Consider the following 26,690-nt stretch of genomic DNA (forward strand, 5'->3'; position numbering starts at 1 on the left):
TATAAAACTAATCTTGAGCACCAAACGGCTGTGAAGAAAGCAAGTAAAGTAAAGTACAGTACTAATGCCCAACACCGTTGGTTCAACATTGTTGAAACCACAAAAGTTTTGCCACGTTCAGATGTTGACCATTCCCTTTTGCGTGTAAAACTCAAGAGGAAATTGACATACAAAGGGCATTACAAATACGAATATGTGAATATGCAACATGTACACCAAGCATAAGTACTACACAGATATAGAGTTTAATGATGCTTGGCTGAATGTTTTTTCAAAAGATGATGATGAAATAATGCATGAAAATGATAGTACAGAACCATGTGCCAGCAACAATGATGATGAGCTTTTACATGACAGGCAGCAGCATTGCATGTACATGGATACATGTCTTCAGCCAGTAGATATTGGGCAAGAAGTGTTGGACCATTATTTTGATAGCATTGTGAATGTTGCTCCAGCTGAGGGAAACACTCCTGTGAAAATGCTTTTAGATAAATCTAACGAGGCCAAATGTTTTCCTGCGTTGTTTCCTGAAGGGTGTAATACTTATAGTGATTCCAGGGAGCAAAGGCTGACACTGTGTAGGTATTTTAACATGCGGATTTTGAATGCAGATGGTAGATTTGCTGAGAATGTTGAGTACATTTTTTATGCTCAGTATTTGTCTGAAATTGAACAGGTAGTATCAAATGTGTCCATAGCTTTAAGGAAAGGGAAAGGAAAAGCTAAAGCAAAGGCTGTTAACGTCGACATGCTAAAAGACAGAGAGTCTTTGACCAAATTACTTCAACATGACGAAGGTTACAGATTTTTGAAACCTGTACGTGGGAGTCCTGCTTTTTGGCAGGGTGTCCAAAAAGACTTATTTGCTATGATTAGGCAGTTGGGCAATCCCACTTGGTTCTGTTCGTTTTCATCAGCTGACATGCGTTGGACAAACTTGCGTTTGACATGCGTTGTCCAGCATTTTAGAACAGGAAGGTAGAAATGAAAATGTTGAGACTTTGGAGTGGGCAGACAAGTGTGAGATGTTACGACGGAATCCTGTCACTGCAGCACGCATGTTTGATTTTAGGCATTGTTTTCTGAAGGATGTGCTCATGTCTCCTTCTCATCCAGTTGGTAAGATTGTTGATTACTTTTACAGAGTAGAGTTTCAGCAGAGAGGATCACCACACGTGCATTGTTTATTTTGGGTTGAGAATGCTCCTCAGATAGATAAAACCACAGATGAAGAAGTAGTTGAATTTGTTGACAGATATGTAACATGCGAGACACCATCTGATGACAGTGTTCTATTGGACATAGTCTCAACTGTGCAACAACATAGCAAGAGGCACTCTAAAACATACAAAAAGAAAAGCACAGTTTGTCGATTCAATTTTCCTCGTCCCCCATCTGGCCAAACATTTATATGTCATAAGAAGGAAGAGAGTGATGATGAGGAAACATGTGAGGATGAAAAAGAATGCGAGTGTCCATTATCACAGGTATGTGAGTGTCCCAAACCCAAGAAGAGTAAGATGCGAAAGGATGTAGCTGAGGACATTTTGAGTAAGGTGAAGACAGCTATTGCAGATGTGGATAAAGTTTATGAATCTGTACAAGACTTGTTTGATACTTTAGGCATTAGCCAAGAAAGTTATGAGATGGCCTATGACACACTAGGAAAGAAAACACAGATTGTGTTGAAAAGACAGCCAGCTGATGTATGGGTCAATCAGTACAGCAAGCCTCTTCTCAAGTGTTGGAATGCAAATATGGATATTCAATATGTTGTTGATGCATATGCTTGCATTGTCTATATTATTTCATACATTTCCAAGGCAGAAAGAGAAATGGGACTACTTCTAAGTAATGCACAAAAAGAAGCATCTAAAGAACGTAATCTTGATGCTAAAGGTGCTCTGAAAAAATTAGGCAGTGTGTATTTGCACAATCGAGATGTGTGTGCACAGGAAGCAGTCTATAGATTGACAAGCATGCACTTAAAAGAGTGTTCGCGGAAAGTGGTGTTTATACCTACAGGCGATAACATTGTAAAAATGAGCCTGCCGTTGTCTGTTCTTAGAGGGCAGGCTGAAAGCCAAGATCTGTCCACAGATGACATGTGGATGGTCAATACTGTTGACAGGTATAAGAACAGATCAGATGAAGATGTGTTTAATGAGATGTGTTTGGCCACTTTTGCATCTGAGTTCCGCATCCTTTCAGCCAGTGAGAAAAGTGCCAATCGAGTTCAATTGAAAAATGATATGGGATTTGTTTTGCGCAGAACACGATCAGCACCAGCTGTTGTACGTTACGCTGTTTTTTCCGCAACAAAAAGCCCAGAGAATTTCTACCATAGCATGTTGCAATTGTTTTTGCCCTATAGGATGGATGTTCAGTTGAAACCACCTGGATACGATAGATTTGAAGACTTTTATAACAATGGACACGTTTGTTATGCAGATGGAAATTTACAGTCTGTTAAAGTGATTGTGGACCAGAATAGGAATAGCTTTGAGGTGGATGCTGATTTATTGCAGTCAGCCGAGCAGGAAGTGAATAACGGTATATTGGAAGACGCATGGTGTCAACTTTGTCCTGAACAACAGCTGGAACGCTTAGAATGTGAGCAAGTACGCATTGAACAGGCTCAGTTAGTGGATGATCCTGCTGAAAACATACCAGATTTGGCAGATGGTGACAAACAGAACCTGCATTTAGAGAAGCAAAAAAATTAAATGTGTAGAGCTGAAGGCTTGGCTTTGCTAAGGTCATTAAATGTCACCCAAATGTCAGTATTTAACAAAATCAGACAGTGGTGTTTGCGCAAAATTCAAGGAAAGGGCCGCCACCATTTCATGTGTGCTGGAACTGACAAAAGTCATTTAATTAAAGCCATACAGTATGAGGCAAATAGACTTCTGTGTAGGACCAGCCATAACCCAGATGATCTTTGTGTGCTGTTAACTGCACCAACTGGTATTGCTGCTCACAATGTGAGAGCTGCTACAATTCACAGTGCATTTTGCATAGGAACTAACATTAAGCTGCCATACTCTCCTCTCGGTGAGGAAAAGCTCAACACTTTGCGCTCAACATTAGGGAATTTGCAGATATTGATAATTGATGAAATCTCAATGGTTGACCACAAATTGCTAGCATATATCCATGGTAGACTCTATGCTAGACAAATCAAACAAACAGGCAACTTTTCTTCGTTTGGCAATGTCAGTGTAATTGCGGTCAGGGACCACTTCCAGCTTGGACCCGTAAGAGGTACCCCATTATATGTTGATAATCAAGGAATGAACTTATGGAAAGCCACTTTTCAGTTGTTGAGTTGTGTACCATAGTTAGACAGAAAGACACTGAATTTGCCCATATGTTGAATCGTCTGAGAACACGCACCAGAGAAAGTCCCCTTCTTCAAAGTGACATTGCTCTTTTGAAAGGACGCGAAACAGCTGAACAAAGCTCAGCTTTACACATATTTCCCACTAACGATCAAGTACAAGAACACAACACTCAACGCTTGATTGAATCTTGTGATGACTATCTGTGTGTTAAAGCACAGGATTATAAAAAGGATCACAAAACAGGTAAGTGTTACTGAAAAGTGGCCAACACTGTAGAGTGCACAATTCAAGTCTACCAGATCATTTATACTTGGCTGACAATGCTCGTGTCATGCTTATCAAAAACATTGAAGTGGAAGATGGTCTAGTTAATGGTGTATGCGAAACTGTAACGCATATAGTTAAACACGAACAAAATCCATTTCCTCTAACTGTGTACGTTCAGTTTGATGATGCTCAAGTGGGTAATCACAAAAGAAAACAATATGCTAATGAAAATGCAAACTTACAGAATTCCACACCCATATTCCCTGAAGAAGAAAGGGTAGACAACAAAGGTGGAATACGCAGGCAATTTCCTCTAAAGTTGGCGTGGGCACTAACTGTACACAAGGTACAATCTTTGACAATAGACCAAGTTGTTGTGTCACTTAACAAAGTGTTTGCTGCCGGACAAGCTTATGTAGCTCTGAGTCGTGTCAAAACTCTAACAGGACTAATTATTCAAGACTTCAATGAGAAAGCCATTTACTGCAAGGACAAAATTCAGAACACAATCAATGAAATGTCAAAATTCTTGTGCAACACAGATTTGGTGAAAATTATGCCCAACACATTCTCCTTATACTTACTAAATGTTCAAAGTTTACAAGCACACATAGAAGATCTCACAACTTGTGTTGAAACTCTGAGTCCTAGTTTTGTTGCTGTTACAGAAACATGGCTACCTCATAGTTTCATCAGCGACAGAGTAAATATCCCTAACTATGATTTTCACAGCAGCCCACATAGTTTAGCTTACTCAGAAGACAACTGTCAATTAAATGTCATACGCAAACAGCAGCATGGTGGAGTTGGTGTATACACCAAACGTGGATCAGTGTACAGTAGGCAAAACATTCCAAATCTGAATTTAGAATGTTCTGTGCTTCACTATAGTGATTTGGATATTACTTTAGTGGTAATTTACAGGCCTCCATCATATCCTATGACAGTGTTTTAAACATCATTTGGGAAATTTGCTTGATTTGTTATCAAAAATGAGTGATAACATAGTTGTTATAGGGGATTTTAATGAGGATAGCCTGAAGTCTAACTCACTTATTAACTGTATGGCAACGAGACAGTTCACACAGATGGTTTCAGAGCCTACAACTGAAGCAGGCACATTAATAGACCATGTATATGGGTCATTCCACGTCAATTCAACCAGGGCCCACGCACTTAGGTCTCCAAAAATTCTGAAAAAATTACCAGGTGTACCTATGTTACCCAGGAGACACACTGTAAAATTACTCTTATGTAAGATCAATACTTTCCAAGATACAGCCAGTTTTACAGGGGGAGGGGGTGTCGATTTTGTTCGGCCTCTTTTTTTGTCAAAGTTCACAACCCCACAGCGCAAGAACTAAACCATGTAGGAGGCTCAAATTTTGCATGCTGGTACATAAATAGGAATAGTATGTAGCAAAATCGTCACGTTTGGTCTGGATAATCCTGCATGGTCATAGCTGTCCCTCAAAGTTGATACAAAGTTTATTGGAGTTTTTGGCTGGGCTCTGTTTAAGCCTTCAGAAGACATATTTGTACTCAACATAGGCTCTTGATTTATTTTCCTTACTGAGATAAGTAGAAACACTCTCACAAAAAACAATGAACAGAAAATAAATTAAGGGTTCAGATGCAAAAGCCTCTAAATGCCACCTGCGTCAAAAATGAGATAAAGATGGTGAGTGAATGCTCTCCTCACATAGTATACGTTAATCAAATAATTTAACTTCAAAACACACCAAATAACACTCTCTTCCTGGTCTGAAATATCGATTTCTATGCAAAAACCTATAGGAACCGGATTTTAAATGCTCATTTAAAAGAAATGTGGTCAGACGGATTTAGAGGGTTTTGCATCTGAACTCTTAAAATCATTTCAGGGTCTGAACAGCAGACCTTACAAGTCCAAAAAATCATTTGGTTCTCATTTTCAGAGCACCTAAACACCTTGTGGAAATATACAAAGATTTTTTAAATATTTTTTTCTTTATTCTCCATGATCTTTTCTTTTTAAAAACACCAATTTGACTTGTCTTATGCAAATCTTTCTTTTTCACTATCCACCCTGAACATGGGCAAAATGCACCATTAACATCAATATGTTTTGTATAGAGCTACCACAGGTTACTCTATACAACCATAGGTGGCAGTGTGGTGACTCTATATAAAACATATTGATGTCAATGGGGCATTTTGCCCATGTTCAGGGTGGAAAATAAAAAAGAAAGATTTGCATAAGACAAGTCAAAATGGTGTTTTCAAAACGAAGGGATCATGGAGAATAAAGAAAAACCTATTTAAAAAATCTTTGTATATTCCCACAAGGTGTTTGGGTGCTCTGAAAATGATAACCAAAATGATTTTTCAGACTTGTGAGGTCTGCTGTTCAGACCCTGAAGGGATTTATTTTCTGTTCATTGTTTTTTGTGAGAGTGTTTCTACTTATCTCAGTAAGAAAAATAAATCAAGAGCCTATGTTGAGTAAAAATATGTCTTCTGAAGGCTTAAACAGAGCCCAGCCAAAAACTCCAATAAAATTTGTATCAACTTTGAGGGACAGCTATGACCATGCAGGATTATACAGACCAAACGTGACGATTTTGCTACATACTATTCCTATTTATGTACCAGCATGCACAATTTGAGCCTACATGGTTTAGTTCTTGCGCTGTGCGCTTGTGAACTTTGACAAAAAAAAGAGGCCGAGCAAAATCGACACCCCCCTGTAAAACTGGCTGTATCTTGGAAAGTATTGATCTTACATAAGAGTAATTTTACAGTGTGTCTCCTGGGTAACATAGGTACACCTGGTAATTTTTTCAGATTTCTTTCTAAGTGCGTGGGCCCTGGTTGAACTGACGTGGAATGACCCATATGTAAAACATACATGCATGTACACTGTAATAGCTAAAGTAGTGCCAGTGTACTTTAGTACACACAAAGCTATTCTGTGTACATTTTCAAGCTAAAAATATTCCTCTTCAACTGGAGTTCTGGTCAGAGAAACACAAGGTACTGCCTGAAGACTCTTTGGTGTTTCAGTTAACCCATATTCTGTTTTCTTTGTTGATCTGTGTTTTGTTTTGGTCTTGTTCGCAATAACTGATTAGTTTTGAAGCTGACAAATTAGGACTAAACTGGTAATATGCTTTTAACAAACAGTAATCTGCTATAGGGATAACATTGCATTTGTACCCTACTTAGTATGGTCCTTACACTGGGATAGAAAAGGAATATCAGTTTACAATTATTGATATTATCCTTGTTAACTGGTGGTAGATCTTGTTATTGTGTTCTGCTCACAACAACATTGATAGTGTAGAGTATTCTGTGCTAAAGTAAACCATTATTTCATCATGGGAAATTGTGTGTCTGCTGCTTTAGATCATTGCTATTTTATTTAGTTGATTGTGTAATATTCCATGTCAATGTCCATGCCTCCTGTGCCTGTCAAGCGGTCCAAGACTCTGGCACTCTTGACAGTACAGTACAGGGACAATAAGCAGGCAAACATTGACATATAGACACTGACAGCAACACTGATACTGTAGAGTATTCCATGCTGAATTAAACCATTCTTACATTATCAATGGGTTTGTGCTTCCACCATTTCAACAGTATGGCTATTTCATTGTTGTAAATAGTTTCCCTATCAAATTAACCACTTCTCACATCATTCTAAGCATATGCCATACTGTTGTTATTGGTTTTGTTTTGCCCATAGTCGCAAAAAAGCAAAAGGCACTAGTAGTGGTACTTCCACATTAGTGGAATGGGGTTCGACTCCCTGCATTGTCCTTGCTGTAAATGTGACTGTGAACCACTCTCCCCAACTTCACAAGAATACTGACAATCCAACTACAATATGTTCTCTATTTACCAACTTGGTATTATCTTTCTACTGTTGTGTGCATGTGTGTCTGTGTATTTGTGTGTGTGTCTGTGTGAATGTGTGTGTGTGTGTATATATCTGTGTGTGTGTTTGTGATACATGTGAAGAACATCACAATAATGATATCTAATATTTTGTAAAGTTTCAGATGAATCAGTTGAGGCATTACCAATTTCTGGCACATTTCCTGCTTGGCCAGGTGGTGGCACTATGCCAGGCAGGCCCATTGGGTGTGTGGATATCATCATAATCATATCTATTAACCTGTTAAGTTTCAGACCATTCAGTGAAAGCATAGAACATTTCAGGCACATTTCATGTTTGGCCAGATGGTGGCGCTATGTTAGGCATCTAAATGGCACATGTGAATATCATCACAATAATGATAACTACCAAGTTTCAGAGGAATCAGTTAAAGCATTGCCCATTTCTGGCACATTTCCTGCTTGGCCAGCTGGTGGCGCTTTGCCAGGCTTTGGATATTGCCAAAGGTTCTGGATATTCTCATAATCATAATATCTATTAACCTGAGATGTTTCAGACTGTGCATTCAATGCACTTTGACTTTATGACACATTTCCTGTTTATGTGCAAGATATTAAAATCATAACATATTACAACATATCAAAAATCCCTTCACAATTTAACATCAGCGTCATCTTGCCATCATATTTGCCAAATTTCACATGAATCTGACAAACTGTCTAAGAGGAGTATGTTAGAATGGATCATGTGATATCAGTGTAATTGTCATTCTTTCTGTTGCCAGTTGGTGGCGCAATGCCAAACATGCATTATGGGCATGTGAATACTATCATTAACATGGTATTCAATGACCTGTGAAATTTAAAACATTTCAAGCCATGCATGGTGAATTATGACACATTTATTGTTTATGTGGAAGGGTATTAAAATGAATAGTTTCGCCATTTCGTCAAAATGCAACCTATCAAAAAAAAGCTTCACAATTTAGAATCAGGAACATTTTGGCGTCATGTATACCAACTTTGACATGAATCGGATCAACTGTCTAGGAGGAGTACATTAAAATTGATCATGTCCACAATGCACAAAATCTCAATTACCTCACTTCCTGTGGGCGTGGCTAATGGCATGTTAATACAAAAGTTGTTTGTTTTTGGGAGTTACATACACCCACCAAATTTGGTGTGTATCTAAAACTATATGCCAACCACAAGTCACAGTGACATAAGGGGGCGCTATGGAGTTCCTGGGCAACGCCCGGTGCCAAGCTTTTATCCCTGTCTATTCACTGTATCACTTGATATGTGTGCCAAATTTCATGCGTTTTCACCCATGGGAAGCACCTCTTTTGGCATCATGATTCATCACATATTTCATCACATATTAGTCTGTACAAAATCCCAAATACCTCACTTCCTGTTGGGCGTGGCTAATGCATTGTACATATGAAAGTTGTTCTTCTTGGGGAGATACAGACACCTACCAAATTTGGTGTGTGTAGCTGAAAGTCTATGCCCACCACGGGATCAGTCATCTAAGGGGGCGTAAGGGGGCGCTAGCGAGTGTCTGGGCCATACCCGGGGCCAAGCTTTTTTACCTAGCTGCTTTGTGTGACACCTGATGTGTTTGCCAAATTTCAAGACTTTTCGATTATGTTAACCACCTCAAAATATTTGGCAACCAAGGGATCAGTCACCTAAGGGGGCGCTAGCGAGTCCCTGGGCCACGCCCGGGGTCAAGCTCTTGTACCTAACTGAGATGCGTGACACCTGACGTGTGTGCCAAATTTCAAGAGTTTTCGACCATGTTAACCACTTCAAAAACAGGAAAGCCAAAAAGTAGAATAACAATAATAATATAGAAAAAAATAATAATAATCCTTACAAAACAATAGGGCCTTGCGCCCTTCGGTGCTCGGGCTCTAAATATACTCTTTATGTATCAGATATGTTGTAGGATAGGACAGGAATTGACCCTCAAGTAGCAAATGTAAATAAGCTAAAATTAAAATATAAATTGAAATAATAGCTAAAATTCAGTACGACGTTTAGAAACAAAATAGATTCCTTGATAATAAATTGATAGAATAGTAGGTGACTGCTCATTTTTCTGTAGAAAGTCCTTAGTCACTAACTATTATGAACAGTCTTTAGGGCAAGGACAGTCAGTCTTTACAGAGGATTTACACTGTATTTTTTTTTTTCCTTTGCTTGCCTAGTTAAAACTTCTCACTGGTGCTCTTTCCTATCATTAAAATTCCAGCCATGTAGAAATGGAAAGTGTGCATGTTTGAGGAATGCTGAAGAGTGCTATGGAGATTGCATTATTTGCAAAAAAATTAGACAAGATATCCTTTATAGTGCAACAAAAAGAAACATTCTCCAGTGCATCATTACTGCATATGATGCTGAAAGGGAAGTGGACCTAGGACAAATCCTCAGCTATGAACTGATTACTACTGATGTCCCTGTACTGTAGCTATTGCAGATAACAATGGTTATTTGTGAAGTGGAAATAAGTCTATCCTCACTCAAGTGCTGTCTAGCAATGTGGAATGTCCAGTAGTGATCACTGCAAAAACTGCTCATTCAACACTGGTAATAGATGCTCAAGATCTAGTTATGTCTTTAGGATACCCATCTGACTGCAGCACATTTAAGAAGTATGCAGGAAAGTTTGTAAGACACTTTTGTATCGTTATTTGGTATTTGTTATGTGGTAGCAAATGATGTTCAAAGAAATAGACCTAATGTAGAAATACACACAGATATCGCAACAGATAATGGTGTAGGCCTGAGTGGTTGAAACATACTTATTAAATTACACTGGGAGCAAAGAAGACTTCTTCACTTTTTTCCCCTTTGCAACTGTCAAAGAAATCCCATAAATACGGGAAGGCCTAGGGTAGCCTACATCAGATGGCCTTAAAGTAAACTATGCAGTAATGGCAATTTCCTTACTGTTTTCTCGGTTTTTGCTTCTTTTTCGCTGGCTCGGTCATAACGAATGTCTGAGAAACTCCATCGCTACCTTTTTCTGGCCGGTGCCTGGCATGTATGTGTATTTGAATGCAGTAAAGCAATTCGTTACACATGTTATACTTCCTAACACTGAGGCCGTCGGCCCGCCGGCCCACAGTTGCAAGGGTGGTTTTTCCGCTCACAGGCGCTAGGGGGAAGCGAGACGGCCACCATTCAACCCATCTAGCCTACTTTGGCTATTTGCCAAAACACCACACAAAATAAATGAGCTATAACAAACAATAAAGGACTTAATCACACACAAAATACTATTTTACTGACTACAAAAATAATAATTAAGTAGGAAGTTTAAAAGTTTAAAACCCAGAATTGACTAAAAGTGCACCAAATTCAACACAAATGACTGAATACACTTGGAGGAGGCCTGCGTCCTTTCTTTTCCAGCTATTTTAGGATTTGGATATTGTTTCGGTATCAAGTATCAAGATATTTATGTCAGGTATTGTATCGAAGTCATAATTTTGGTATCGTGACAACACTATGCCAGAGCCACTCTGTTTTCTAGATGTCGAGCTCTAGTATGGAGGCAAGGACACATACCAAATTCAGTGTTACTAGAAGTAAAATGTTTTTTACTTGTCGGTTGTTGCTAACGGTAGATGCAGTTCTGCATTAGGCTTATTCCCACTATCTAAGTTCATATGTACTGTAGGATATACTCTGAGTTGAAGGTTATCTGTGCAACTTGTTATTGTGATGAAATGCATTAAACACCACATGGGGGACTCACTATGTTAGCAATAAAAATATGGTTGTGTTTTGATTAGAATTTCCAAATGTATTACATATTAACTGTAATAATGTTCCCATTAACTATGTTAATAAACTATAGTATGGGTTCTTAATGCTCAAACATGTATTTAGAGAACACTTTTATTTGGTTTTAGTGATTACTTTTGATATCAACCCAATTTAGGGAAAAATAAGCAAAAACAATCGCTATTTTATGTTAAAATGCTGATTATGCGGCTTAGAACTCAGAATTGAGCTTGGTAAACAAAATATTCAGAATCAGCACCCTCAAATTAGGTAAGAAAGGTGGTTTACCAACTTTTCCTCAAATTTGCCGTCAGAAGTTCTCTTCTGTGAAGCTGCTCTCCCTCTATATGGACTTTCCCCTAAAGATGCCAGCTGCAGCAGCAACATTTCCTAACCATGGACCTCATAGTTGCAAAATGCAGGGGAACATGAATCAGCCTATTATTTGCACGAACAATAACGGACGGTAGCTCTTCAACTTGGCCCGTTAAAATGTGTATGAACAGTCTAGCAGCGCATTTCATGAAGGCCCTTTTGGACATATCAGTTATTTGCACCACTGGGTAAAACTACATTTTGTTTTAGACTACTGGTATTTAATTTGAGCATTGACAATAAAGCTGAATATCATATGAACTAGATGACTAAATGTAACCTGCGTTGTGTTGAACCTGCACGATTCAGCCCTGCACTCGAACTCGCGAACAGCAGCACCTCGGATCGGGAGGCGAGCGCGCTAACAATTGAGCCAATAGCCCAGGCTACTGGCTCGCATGCCAGCAGCACTCTTGAGGCGTCGGGGAGTGAGGTTTACCAACGTTCCACAGGCACAGCTAACTCTTCTTGATAGCTGTTGAAAACTGCATGAAACTGACAGGGATTGTTTTGTTTAATAATAAATAAATAAATAAATACATTATGCTGCTACCTTCTGCTTTTCCCAAATACAATGTAGCCTACAGGTGTACCTTTCATCAGTCCAGTTGCAATGGATGGACTGTGATGAACTGCCCTACTTGAGCGAACTTAAGAGATTTTAAAAGTTTTATATAACAATGCTACAATTTTTTTGGCAAGTGCTACAAATCTATTCACCTTTGCAGCGCCAGTAGGTGACTTTGTGTGCGGCCCGCACACACACAATCCAAACAAGCATACACAAAAGTTTCAAGAGTGGGGGATGGAGTAGAAGATGGAGACAAATTCATTAATATGATTTATTTTCGCGGAATGGATTTACAGGACTGAGCGGTGGTCATATTTTGTACCGCTATGACGCTTGATTGCCTGCACGGTGAATGGAGTGCTGCCCTTTAAAAGGGCCTTGTTACGCCATGAAAGGGCAACGCTTATTTGGAAACTTTGGGTTGCCGTTGCTCCTGCCCGTTTTCAGAGTGAGAGTCGGATAAAAGGCCGGCGATTGCCTGGGCCAGCTTTTGAGGCCTTTCGTTTGGACTTTGTTTTGCTGCCTTAGTTCTGATTCATTCTTATTTTTCCTATTTTTCTATTTTTGAAAATACATTCACCCTCTGTGGTCATTTTCCATTTCCGGTGATATAGCGTGATAGGCCTACTGTGTTGATCACAGTATGCCCACTACCACTAACTAAACTAAACCACTGCTGACCACACACAGACAAACACCCCTAATCTCTCTATTTTTTACTGGGGGAGTGGGGTGATGGGTGCAAATCACAAATGAGTGGTAATAACTTATTACATTATTGGCAGGTTATTACTTTACGTTATTGGTTCAGAAATGTTATTACATTATTGGCTTTATTAGGCTACATTAAAATGATTACGTTAATGGGCATTATTACGTTATTGGCCATTATTACATTATTCTGCTACAGAAGAATTTATTCATCAGCTAACAACTTTTACCAAGGGAACAGACTTAAACCTGCATTCACACAATTATGGTGTGACATTATAAAGTACACAATCAAGCAATACATTTGCAATGAAACAGACATTTAAATACACAGGGAACAGCAACGTTTTTAAATCCTCCAGAAATGGGCGCACAGGATCGTGGGTATACCAAGCATGCTGAGGATACACACAGGCGTCCTTGAAAATTCTGTGAAACAAAGGATTCTATCCTTGGGAGAATTAGAAGGATGCTTGACATGGTTTATAGAAATTGTGTAATTTCATTGATCTGATAATCTCCTGCACTTGTCCAGAGATAAATACTCTCATATATTATGGTCAATGATGATAATACTGCCTAGCCAGCTAAACAGCCGTAGCAACCATCCGCTTAGAACTAGTAACGGCAGTTTGTCCTGCAAGTTGAGAAATTAGTTGATATGTGTCGGAAGAAAGTACAAACAAGACTGTTTTAGCGATTAAAACGTTTAAATTGTAACAGGAAATGGTCACAATGCAAGTGGCAACAGTGGAATAAGCGGGATAATGGACTCCACGGTGGTCTGTTCACAGAAATGAATGCACTTACGAGGTTTAAACGGCCCTCCGCTTCGTGTCGGGGCCATTTTACAACCTCGACCGTGCATTAACTTCTGTGAACAGACCACCGTGGAGTCCATTATCCCTTACTTAATACACAGGATTAGATGTTAAAATCCCTTGCGCCAAAATCCAAGGTAAAAACACATTCAGAAGCCCCTGCTCAAGTTTAACTTTAAAAAGCACACTACTCACAAATCCGTCAACAAATGGTCACAAACAAATGGCCCATCCAACAGCAGTATATAGTATGCGGCATGTCATTGGGGTTATCAAGTGGGCACCCTCATTTAGGCCCACAACACCTCATGAAGGCTTAACAGTGAAACCAGCGTCCTGGAGACACTCCCCTCCATGCTGCCACCATATTACCACATTGAAATATCCAATACCCAAAATACTGTCCAGCCCAGTCATGGTCAAGGTTGGCTAGGTTGGTCCGTCCCGTTGATGTGGACTGAACCTTAGCCATAAAAACCTGGCCAACCAACCATCAACCTAGGCACAGCCCATCACAAACAAAACAAATTAGCCAGTTAGCTTATGCCCTATGCTGCCACCATATTACCACAACAAATATCCAAATGCCCTTAACCAACCTAGGCATGGTCTAAGTTGGCTAGGTTGGTCCGTCCCGTTGATGCAGACTGAACCATAACCATAAAAAACCTCAGCCAAGTACACAAAACAAATGAGCCAGTTAGCTTACCTTAGCTTGCGCCCCAGGAAGGGTAACTTCTCCTTACCCACAACCATTCGCTTGCCCGTTCTGCTGCTAAAGACATGTTACTAACCACCTGCCTTAGACTTCGACCACAAATGCCCAATTCAGACAGCAAGCCAATAGCAGATCTGGCCACAAACCCACGTGCACCGATTTCAATAGCCCTTAATTGTGCACTCCAACCTCGCTTGGCTGCCTCCACTGCTATTTCAGTGTATTTAGCTCTCTTCAGCTCATTGGCCTCTTCCACTGTCTTCCCAAGGAACAGTGAGTTCAATGAAGTAAATTCTTCTCTGAATCCGACCATAGAATTACGTCGGGTCGTAGTTTAGTACTCACTATATGTGGAGGTACCGCCATCTGCTGGCCAAGATCAACCTTCATTTCCCAGCCCGCCCCATTTTTCAACTGGCCGGTTTTACACCTGGCCTTCGCGGAACAAGGTTTATCCCCCTGACGTACAAAGTTAATTTGCCTTACCCCTTTACTAGCTGCTAATGAATTGACTTCTCTCCTTTTATCCTCTATTGCCGCTGCCACACATTTCAATACCTGGTTATGACGCCACGTATACTGCCCTTGGGTGAGACTTACCTGATAGGATATGATGGAGACTGCCCACACACAAGCAAAGTATGCATTCATCATCCTCACCAAACCATTGACTTAAAGGAATTATCCGGAGTAAAATACACTTTAGATCGATTTACGGATGATTGGGAGTACATACGTTGAGTTGACATCCAAATCATGTCATTCAGATGTGTTTTGAGAAAGTTCGATGTTACCGTTTTTAGTCAAAGCTCGTTAGCGTGGAAGTGAGAAGGGCATATTAAAATAAAACATAGTCCAGTCCATTCAACTTCATTTCAATTTCAAAAGAAATACTAGACTATGTTTTTTTTTTTTTTTAAACGGCGACAAAATTGTGAATTTCCAGAGCACACTTGGCAATCGACTCCTACGGACTTTCCCCTTAAGATGGCAGCAAAGATGGCAACATTTCCGGAAAGGTACTGGCTTGATGAAATTCATTCTGGACTCTCTATCCGACCACATAAAGACCTCGGGATACTTCAGTTTGGCTTTAGGGACCCTCTACTCACTACCACGTAAGTGCAATGTTGTTTGGAACTGTAGAAGAGGTATAAAAATAGCGTTTTGTAGCTGCGAAATAATATGCCCTTCTCACTTCCACGCTAACGAGCTTTGACTAAAAACGGTAACATCGAACTTTCTCAAAACACATCCGAATGACATGATTTGGATGTCAACTCAACGTATGTACTCCCAATCATCCGTAAATCGATCTAAAGTGCATTTTACTCCGGATAATTCCTTTAATTCCTTCCACCCCTTCCCAGTTCACCCACTGCCCTTGTTTTGCCTGAGACACTGCCTTAGTACATATTACAGCCTCCTCCTGTCTATGCATTTCCTCCACTACCATTTCTCTTTTCTCCTGCAGAAGCCTTACTCCACAAGGATTTACTTACGCCCACCCCTAGACCCCCCCGCCCGTGCTGCACATGGTCCATTATATTCCTATGCTTCAATGCTGATTATATACAATCACAGGGGGCATTTGGGGTCCTCTTCATCCCAACAGGATTTATTATCCCACATGACTGGCTTAGGCATAGCAGACCCCCATTGGGAAATGTCTTACTGGGCCAGCCAGGTCTACTGCCAAACTGACCCAGTGTACCAACATGTGTGCTGTTATGTAACAGTCACTTAATCCCCCAGCTTCTCCAGCTTTTTTATTGGGTTATATAGAATCACAGGGCATTTGAAGTCCTGTTTATCCTGACGGGATTCTTATTATAATACTGACCTACTATTGGCTACACCAGAATTAGTTCAGTCAAGTCAAGTCAAATCACTTTATTTATATAGCACATTTAAAAGCAACAGGAGTTGACCCAAAATGCTTTATAGTTGAGGCAAACAGGAAAGAGGCTGAGAGGGACAGATAGATACATACATGACACATAGGAGAATTTAAATGAAACGTGTAAAAAACAAGTAATAATAAGAATAAAAACAGAGTAAAAATATACTGGCGTTAAAAAGGTAGGCTAGTAAAAGAAAAAAGATAAGAATACAATTAAAATATGTCCAGGTAAAAATAAAATATAGTAAGTAAAAACAAGAATAAAAGAGTGTAGAGTGTACTAAGGTAAAGATAAAATAGAAATGAAATAAATCAAAGTAAGGATAAAAAGCAAGTAAAATAGGAATAAAATAGGAGTAAAATGCACTGGGACAGAGATAAAATAGCAACAAGCAAGATGAGTGACATAAAATACAAAACTGTAATAATGGAATGAACTTGACAAAACCATAGAGCCTCAGCCAGAGCTAAAAGCAAGAGAGTAAGTAAAGGTGGGTCTTTAAGTTAGATTTAAAACTAACATACATTTATTTAGCATTATTTTTACCATCTGTATCAGAATCAACATTATCACTTGACAAGCGGATGTAATTGGGGGCCAAGCAGCGAAGCTGCGGAGGCCCTAAGGATGACAGATGTGATTTTGTGACATCAACATAATTGATCTGGCCGCCATATTGGATTTAATCAATGTAACTTAAAAGTTTTCACAGGTCACAAAGTTCATCCGATTTTCATGAAACTTGGCACAGATGATCTTCAGACAATGACTCAGAAAAGCATTGCTTTTTGGAGCCATATTGATAACCCGTCGCCCGTGGTAACCAATCAAGTTTGGTGGCGAAGCCGCAAAACAGGAAGTGAAGTGATATCTCAGCAAAGCTTTCGCGTATCAACACCAAACTCAGTACATGGTCTCAGGACCCAATTAGGAAGAAGCTCAATAAATTTGATGACCTTTGACCACTATGTGGCGCTATTATCACAGAAAGGGGGCTCATATTTCAGCAATGCTTTCACGTATTGAAACCAAACAGTATATGGACTTGGGACCTTATCCTGAGGACACAAAATAAATTTGGTGACCTTCAACCACTAGGGCGGCGCTAGAGTAACACAAGATTAGGTCATATCTCAGCAATGCTTAGACGTATCAAAACCAAAACTTGGTTCATGGACTTGTGACCACATCCTGAGGATGCACAATCAATTTTGCAACCTTTGACCACTAGGGGTGCTATAATTTGCAACACTTTCTCGTATCGACACCAAACTTGGTATGTGGACTCGTGACTACAACCTGAGGAATAAAAATAACAAATAGCAATGAGGGGGCCAAGCAGATGAGCTGGAGTTGCCATGGATTTTAAAAAGCAAGACATATGCAAGGATTAGTCTTAAGATCATCTGTGCCAGGTCCCATGACAAATGGACAAAATCTGTGACCTGTGAAAATGTTTTCGTGTTTCTGAGAAAATCGAAGATGGAGGACAGATACATTTTTTGACATCACAGGTTGGCATGTATTGGCCTAAGGACCACCCACAGTATTAACCTACACCCCTAGTAATTTTTAATTCCAAACACGTCAACAGATACGAGTCAAAATACATTTTTGCTAATTGCAGCACCCTCTAGAGGTCAAAGGTCACCACATTTTTTTGTGTGTCCTCCTAATCGGGTCTTGAGTCCATGCACTGCACAGTTTGGTTTTGATACATGAAAGGGTTACTGAGATATGACCTCACTTCCTATTTCGCAAACGGTTTCAAAAATGAATACGCAATGGAATAACTTTTGTGAGGCTTGTTCTGAAGATCAAGTCTGTCAAGTTTGGTGTTGATCGGACAAAATGTATGACCTGTGAAAAATTTGTTTCACTAAAATCCAAAAATTGACATTGAATTTGGCTTGGTCCAAGGATTCCAACGATACCTCATTTTTGAAAATCGGGCCAACGAGTCAAAAGTTTTGTGTGTGAACGCAAGTCCAACTTTGACCTGTTGGTGGTTCTATAGGCTGCCATAGACTCCAATGGCAGAAGAAAGAAGTTGCAATATAGCTGCAGAGCAGCAATGAGAGGGCCAAGCAGTTGAGCAGAAGTTGTTATTGCAACTGACATTGTTGTTTATTATTGCTATTCTCCTTATTATAGTCTGACCAAGATTTTCATTTGTTCCCTGTTAAATTTAAATATTATATTGTTTTGTATTTGTATGTCGCTTTGGACAAAAGCGTATCCATAACCATAACCATATCTGTTCTGCTACATGTGTTGTACTTTGTGTTCAGTGACTGTAACTCCGTGTTTTAAGATTTAGTAATGGTCCACTTCTGCCATCTAATGGTGAAAGCTGGTAGTTCGAATACAAATGCGTACACTTGTCGTTGTCTGATGATGTCATATGCCTTGGACTTTTTCGTTTATTTCACACTGGTGAAAAGCGTGGTGCTCCGGACTCTACTTGTTTAAGTCTTCTAAGCTTCAAGTTGGCCTCTGAAAGCATCGTTGGTATGTGTAAATTAAATGTTTATGAGAATGTTAATTCAAGCAAACTGGCAAACGAATTAGCATAACTTCTAGGCTATGTTCACGTTAGTCTTCTGGAGTAGCTGACAGCAGCTAGGCTATTTTCTATGATTTGTTATTCCCTATTCTGAAATGTTGTACTTTCATTTCTCAGTTTTACCCTACTTCAAGAACTCCATAAAGAGTGAACTGGAATACGTCGTCTGCGTGGTTTGTTCCTGGAGAGGAGTTAACTATCTGTCGACCCTGGCAAGGCGTTGGGGGTAGAGGGCAGAACAATATCCATAACTGAGTGATAGATGAATATAGCCTAGAAATCTAGACGCGCCCCTAGCGGCAGCAGGGCTAGTCTAGCAACTCTCCGTTGGCTTGTGAGCTCCAGAAATCGAAACTTAATCAGGCCATTGAAATCGTGTATAGAGTCGTTTGGTGGGCTTAACATAATGATTGATGGCAGAGTTGCAACGGTTTGGCTTGAATTCCCTGCTACTTGAAAACAAATATCCTATTGCGTCCTATTGCGTGCAGAGGGAATTTGAAAGACAACTGATTATCCCGCCCCTCGGACAGAGCACTGCGAACGGTGAGTGCCCAGACCCTACATTTTAATGTGGGTCTGGCTCGCCAGGCTAAGGTGAATAACCATAACTGAATGAAAGTGTTGCTAATTATGGTGCCCCAAATTTATTGTGCGTCCTCAGGTTGAGGCCACGAGTCCACGTACCTAGTTTGATGTTGATACGAGAAAGTGTTGCTAATTATAGTGCCCCTAGTGGTCCAAGGTTGCTACATTTATTGTGCATCCTCAGGATGTGGTAATGAGTCCATAAACCAAGTTTGGTTTCGATATGTGAAAGCATTGACGAGATATGAGCTAATCTCCTGTAACTCTAGCGCCCAACCCCCCCCCCCCCCCCCCCCCCCCAGTGGTCGAAGGTAACCAAATTTATTGTGTATCCTCAGAATGTCCTAAGTTTGGTCAAAGCATTGCTGAGATATGAGCATACTTCCTGTGATTATAGTGCCCCCTAGTGGTCAAAAGACTCCAAATTTATTGTGCGTTCTCAGGATGGGGTCCCAAGTCCATGTACCAAGCTTGGTTTTGATATGTGAAAGCGTTGCTGAGATAGGAGCCTAGTTTCTATGATTATAACACCCCGATAGTGGTCAAATGTCACCAAATGTCCTGAGCCTCCTCCTAGTTGGGTCCTGAGTCCAAGTATTGAGATTGGTTTTGATACGTGAAAGCCTCCCCAAGATATGAGTTCACTTCCTGTTTGGCGGCTTCGCCATCGTTTTTGATTGGCTGTGATGGGCAAACTCTTTCGAAAATCAATACAATGGAATAACTTTTGTTAGACTTTTCACAAGTTTTGTGAAATTCAGGAGAAACTTTGTGACCCTTGAAACCTTTCTATTGTTTTTGATGAAATTCAATATGGCGGAAGGTCCAACATGGCGGATATTGACATCATGGGGTGTGTTGAGTTTAGCCTTATCCAAGAATTCCAAATATATTGTGATATTCAAAATTGGGCATACGGTTCAAAAGTTAATTGCATGGATGCAATGTCAACTTTAACCCATTGGTGGCGCTAGACTGCCTGTGGTTCAGACTTGAAATCTGGTGAAATGATATATGGAAATATGCAATGAGGGGGCCAAGCAAGTAGGCTGGAGTTGCCATGACAACTTAATGCTGTTACATCAGACATATGGCCATAAGCTGTCAGAGCAAGTTTCACATCTAGCAACCAAAGATTGCCTGAGATATATGGTCACTTCCTGTTTGGCAGCTTCACAGCGGATTTCGATTGGCTGTTTTGGGTGAACGCTTGTGGATATGGCTTCAAAAATCAACACATATTGAAGTTCATCTGTGCCAAGTTTCGTGACAAACGGACAATGTCTGTGACCTGTGAAAACGTTTAAGCGTTTTGGACAAAATCGAAGATGGCTGCAAGATCGGTCATGTTGATGTCATGTAGCATGAAGTTGTCCTGTGTCAGCCTAAGGACCTCACACAGTATAACCAGAGACCACTTGTAAGTTTTAATTCCAAACACATAAACAGCTACAGGTCAAAATGCCTTTTTGCTAATTGCAGCGCCCCCTAGAGGTCAAAGGTCACCAATTTTCATGAACATCCTCCCAATGGAGTCTGAAGTCCATGTACTATGTTTAGGTTTGATACATGCAAGGGTTGCAGAGATATGAGCTCACTTCCTATTTCCCGGCTTCGCTGCTAATTTCAATTGGCTGTTACGGGCGAACGGTTTGAGATATGGATATGATTTTTGTGAGGCTTGGTCTGAACATAGTCTGTGCCAATTTTGGTGAAGATCAGATGAAATTTGTGATCTATGAAATCTTTTTAGTGTTTCTGATTAAATCCAATATGGCAGCCAAATCAATTACGTTGATGTCACAAATTGGCTTGGTGGGTTGTTGAGATATGACATCACATTAAAACATTAAACATTAAAATGACTGCACGTAACCTATTGAACCAAGACGTGTACTGTATTTTATTTAATGATTAAATGAATAATGACTGTGACTGAAGTGCGGGCAAAGTTTGCACAGAAATGTACGATTTTTCCCATCCTCACCGACCTTGTCATAAAACTTGTTTAAACAATCATACGATGCCTCCTTGCTGCTTTGTCGTCTACATCAGCCTTTCTCAAACTTCTTTGACCTGAGGCCCAGTCAAGGCATACTTTTGGGTCATAGGGCCCACCTACATGAACCCACCCCCTCCTCCCACCCCCCATCAAATTATCATAATGATATCACAATTATTATTATTTTTAGGCTATACTATATTGCTATAAATGCACTTCAAAACAGCCAATGTTTAAAGTGCTAAGATTGTTCACAAAAGTTTGTGAAAACATGCACATCAGAGTACTGCTTTACTAATGTAAAATATAATTAGGCCTACAATAGTTTTACTTCTCAAAACAACAGCAATTATATGGGTGCTGTTGTTTTGGGATGTTTCCCTCATAAAAGCATCATACACTGATAGAATATATATATGCTATTTAATTACATTTAATTTGAATGCCTGAATCTAAGGATTCAGGAAACACAATACCAGCTTTTGTGAATGGTAAATGGCAGATCAGATCATGCGTAAATCACTGATCTGGAGATCTTTAACTATCTTTAACTAAAAGCGCTTTCAGATATAACCTCCGGAGTATATGCGGAGGTTTGTCAAACGGAGGTCCTACCCTTCGGATGATTCAGATATGATGCTAACCTGCGGACCTTATACTGACCTTATACGGACGTATGTGTGAACGACATACACGCACATTACAGAATCTCTGTGTGGTTGTCGAGTGAGGGGTGGGGCCTTGTAGAGTTCACAAGATGCGAGATATGACGCAGAATATATGCGGCCGCTGCCCGTCACAGCTGCTTTTTGTTTACAAAGTGTAGCCTATGCATTATTTAGGCTAAAGAAGAGAAATCTATTGTGCGTAGGCTAATACTTGAAGTAGGCTAGTCACGTAAGTGCGCACATACAGTATTTGTATGTGTGCTTCAAATAAACACATTTATCTGTTTTCAACGTAATGTACCAGAATCTGGTTTGCGTTGGAGAGAGAGAGCATGCACAAACTTTATGGCAGGCTACCAGCCAATTCAGTAGGCTAACTCAAGACTTCAAGGCCATCACAACGTTTTTAAGCAACAAACAAAATACTAACATAACAGTGAAGTTGTTAGTTTTTTCATGGTTTATTTTTTCCAAAAGCATTTTTGACCATGGGTGCTGAATAACAAAATGATGGATGTCCGACGATTTCTCCCCTAGCATGATATGATTTGAATTTAGACAGCTACGCCATTTCAGCGCGGTGTATGAGTAGGCCTAAGAGCAACAAGTTTTATAATGCCCTGGACAGCTAGCCTGGGTGCCATTCCGAACTTAGTCCCGCCCACAGGTCGGGAAGTTCGGTCTGGCATTGCTTCAATGTGGTGGAAGTATGCTCGCCCTATATCGGGCGGACCAATCAAATCAGGCTTTATGATGATGGACAGGTGAGCAACAGCGCCTGGTCTATCACGTCATCTGAGCACGCTTAGATTATGCTTATGTTTGAAACAAAAACGCTGTGGCTAGAAGGATACATGACTTTTAAGACCCCATATTGAAAATTCATATTATTTAATGAGGTTGTATCACTGAAAACGATTATTTCTGAAAACTTTGGCAAAAGTTGAGATGTGGGAAAACTCGTGGTTTCACTTTCATCAAGGGAAAACAGCGCTGTTGCATTGCGACATGTTCCCTCGTTCGTTTGAAATTTCTGATTGACCACCTGTTTGAGGGATTTGCGACAGCTTTTCCCAGCTGTTTAACATGTTTGTAGCATATCACTGTTCAACAAAATTATTTTTAAAAACGGAGGGGATATAGGAAAAGAAGGATGGTTTGTGTGTTTTCTTCCTACACCTCAGGGTAAGCTATTTTGTTGCTCTGATTGGTTAGGTCTATCCAATTGAGTGCAGAGGCATTCCCCCATATCTTTGAAACACGCCCCATAATTACGTCCCAATGGAGCAGTATCAGACTCATATTCTGACTAGAATTGAGTATGACTAGCCTACGTCAGGCTACTGGACAGCCACATTCCACTGCAACTATGCGCAGCACTTGCCACTCCGACTCATCAATAAAAACTGCGCGCACACCAGACCCAAAAGCGCACTTGACTTTACATCATTAAACTATTTCAGTATATTGCTTTTCTGATTGTCAAAACCACACCAGAGATGTTTGGCTTGAAAATATATGCTAATTAGGCTGCAATGATCTACAATGGCAAACAATTTCTGAGTAGCCTAACTTATGGTGTCTCCACTCCACAGCAAAAGTGTCCTAACCACAGCTGTTTCTATCTGAGCGACTCCAATAGTGAAAGGATTTCAGTGTCATATTTCGGTGGCACTAGCTAAGCTGTCGTGGAACTCGAGATGGCATGTCTACTGATAGGCAACAGGTCTCACCCACACGAAATTCTAATTGCAAAAGATGCATCCTACCTCATCTGTTGTACTGGAGTTATTCGAAATTGGGCTTTGCACAATCCAACGATATATCCAAAGTGCGAACTAGTTGGTGATGGTCTATGAAAACTGCCAGTATGCATGCTACACGGAGTTCTGACAGGGCTGCATGGCCTAATAAGCAGGCAAGATATCACCCACGATCGCCATGGTTTCGTTGTCAATTCGTGTTTGTGGTAATAATGACAGCAACAATAAAACCATCTGTATCTTACGATCTTCATCATTCTTGACAGATCACCAGCCTCCTCTGGATGGTCATATGCATAGTTAGCCTATACCTTTAGTTTGCATTTACATTTTAAACACGAATCTACTGTCTTTACTGCCGGGAGAGAAAACAATCCTGTATTCTTTTCTGTAGCCTAATTCTGTGTAGCATGTGGCTTTATGGCAGAGCACCTTGCTGTTGCCCCCCCCCCCCCTTTTCTCTTTTGTTTCATAGCGTACTACTGTGACGTCATTAGCTGGGGTTGTAATTGGACGGCAGGTAGGAACGGGCACCTGGGGTCCTTAGCCAGGTAGCTTGCCCTGCTGCTAGCTCAGTAGAGTGTGTGTGTGTGTGTGGTGGCGTTTTTGGGTGCTGTTCCTGTGTTAAGCAGTGAGACCTTCTTGAGCGCTTTCCCGTGCCGGCATGTTATCCAAACATTTCATTGAGTGAGTCCTTGTGTGCTGGATAGTGTGGCTGCTGAACGGGGGTGTTAGGATACGTATCCTACGATTATGGTCGCTTAACATCGCTACAGGCCCAAATGCTACGCCGTACAAGCTGCTGTTCTCTTTTAGCCATTACTTTGCGTGATTGTATGTGTGTGTGTGAGTAGGCTACAGCTCCCGCTGTATGTTGATTGTAGTTTTTCTTTTGTCCTTTTCCCCTCTGACCTGGTGGCTAGAGGGATTTAGCGTGGTCTGTCTGTATAGCGAGCCACGGGGTGGAGGGGGTTATTTTTTCCTTTTTATTATTTGTTTTGTCCTTGTAGCTTGTTTATCTCCCCTTACTTTAGCTCGCCCCGTACTGGCCAACCCAGGTAGCCGAGTTAGCTTATGCAGAAGCAGCCGGTCTCCTTCTGTTTGAAGTCAGCCGAGTGTTATGGTGTGAGTGTGAGCTCAATAGCGACTTTAGACCTTACCCGAATTGCCTTGGATGTAAGATTGCAGTGTATTAGTAGTTTGAACTGTTATTGTGTGCTGCCGTAAAGGTTTTGTTCCCATTTCACGTGTGTAGAGACTGGCCTGTTAGTGTGGCGCCTCTCGGTGGCTCCCCCCCCCCCCCCCCCCCCCATGTGTTTACTGATGACTAAACCTGTGCAACCTGATCCACTTTTTAAAGGAAATAGTAAAAGCTCTTTAATAAAATTCTATTTTTGTATTTTCATAAAACACGTGTATGTGTGGATCTTTTGGACAGAGTTCTCCTTCCTCTAGAGTATCAAGTCAAGGGGTGGCGTAGTCAATCACTAGAGGGCGCTACATCTGCCTAAGGCTATCAATGAACAGAGAACCATGTTGGCTAACAATTTATTAAATACTCCTGTTATTGTCGTCAACGACGTCGCTGTAGGCTACTGCCTTTTCGCCTTCTGCTTATGATGATTCAGTCTTTTGAATTCGTTTGGCCTTGCCATGCAGTTGTGTTCAAATGTTCTACTCCTTGTTCAGACACAGCATATCTACATAATGTCCGGAGGAAATACTAGGGGGAGTAGTACAACAACCGGCTAAATTCGGACTTCCATATGACCGGTTATGTCGTTCAGATATACGGCCCCACCGTTTAACATCGGCAGAACCTCCGGTCTTACACGTATGTCTGAAAGCGCTTTAAGACTAATTAATAGCTTTTGGCTGACTTTAATACTTAATGCCAAACAGTGTTTTATATAGCCTGTGCTCTGTTTTTTTATGGAAGTTGCATAAATCACGTCGTTCTATTAAATGTCGTTTCATAATTAAATAGCCTTCCAATATGTTGAAGCTAGCTTTGCTACCAACGTGCACACGCATGCATTGAATAAACGCTCATGCCACGACTTAATTCTATGCCTCTATGTTTGATGACACCAAACAAGTATTTCCTAATTGCAGAAATGTTTGTTTTCTTTTTCTGTCCGCGCGCGGCTCCTTGATCAATTGCGCAGCAAATTATCAGACGATGGCCCCACTATGCAGACCATTGTCCACATTGCGGACTGCGGCCCATAGTTTGACAAATGGTGACCTGCATGCTGCCAGGCTCTGTAGAAATGGCACCCTATCCAACGAAGCCTTCTGTAGAAGGCTCTGTAGAAATCTGGCACCCTATCCAACGAAGTTAAACTGAAAGAGCGTGCCGTTCACAGACACTAGAATGAACGAGTTCACAGTAACTTTCATCAGGCAATACAGTACGTTCAGTTCACGTTCGCTCAAAATATGAACGAGTTCAGGCACAACACTGGGGAGGGGGTAGCTGAAAGTTGACATCTGCCCTGACTGAATACTGATAAATAATGAAGCCGAGGCCCACTTGCGGCGCCGCAGTGAGTTTGTGCAGGCTACCGTTGCATTGTGGGGAATGGAGTATTGGTGCGTGCAAAACAGCAGCCGGCGGCTGTGGCCTGCGGCCGGTTCTAATGCTAATCAAATATCATCCCGGGGGCCGTAGATGATTCATTCGCGGGCCGGGCCTTGACTTTGACA

The 26,690-nt window shown here is 40.7% G+C and overlaps 1 pseudogene; it reads left to right on the forward strand.

The window, feature by feature from the left end:
* The first annotated feature begins 208 nt into the window (after positions 1–208).
* On the forward strand, positions 209–6,586 carry LOC121677869 (annotated as a pseudogene).
* Positions 6,587–26,690: the final 20,104 nt, after the last annotated feature.

Source organism: Alosa sapidissima, chromosome 12, assembly GCF_018492685.1.
Source record: "Alosa sapidissima isolate fAloSap1 chromosome 12, fAloSap1.pri, whole genome shotgun sequence".
Taxonomy (NCBI): Eukaryota; Metazoa; Chordata; class Actinopteri; order Clupeiformes; family Clupeidae; genus Alosa; species Alosa sapidissima.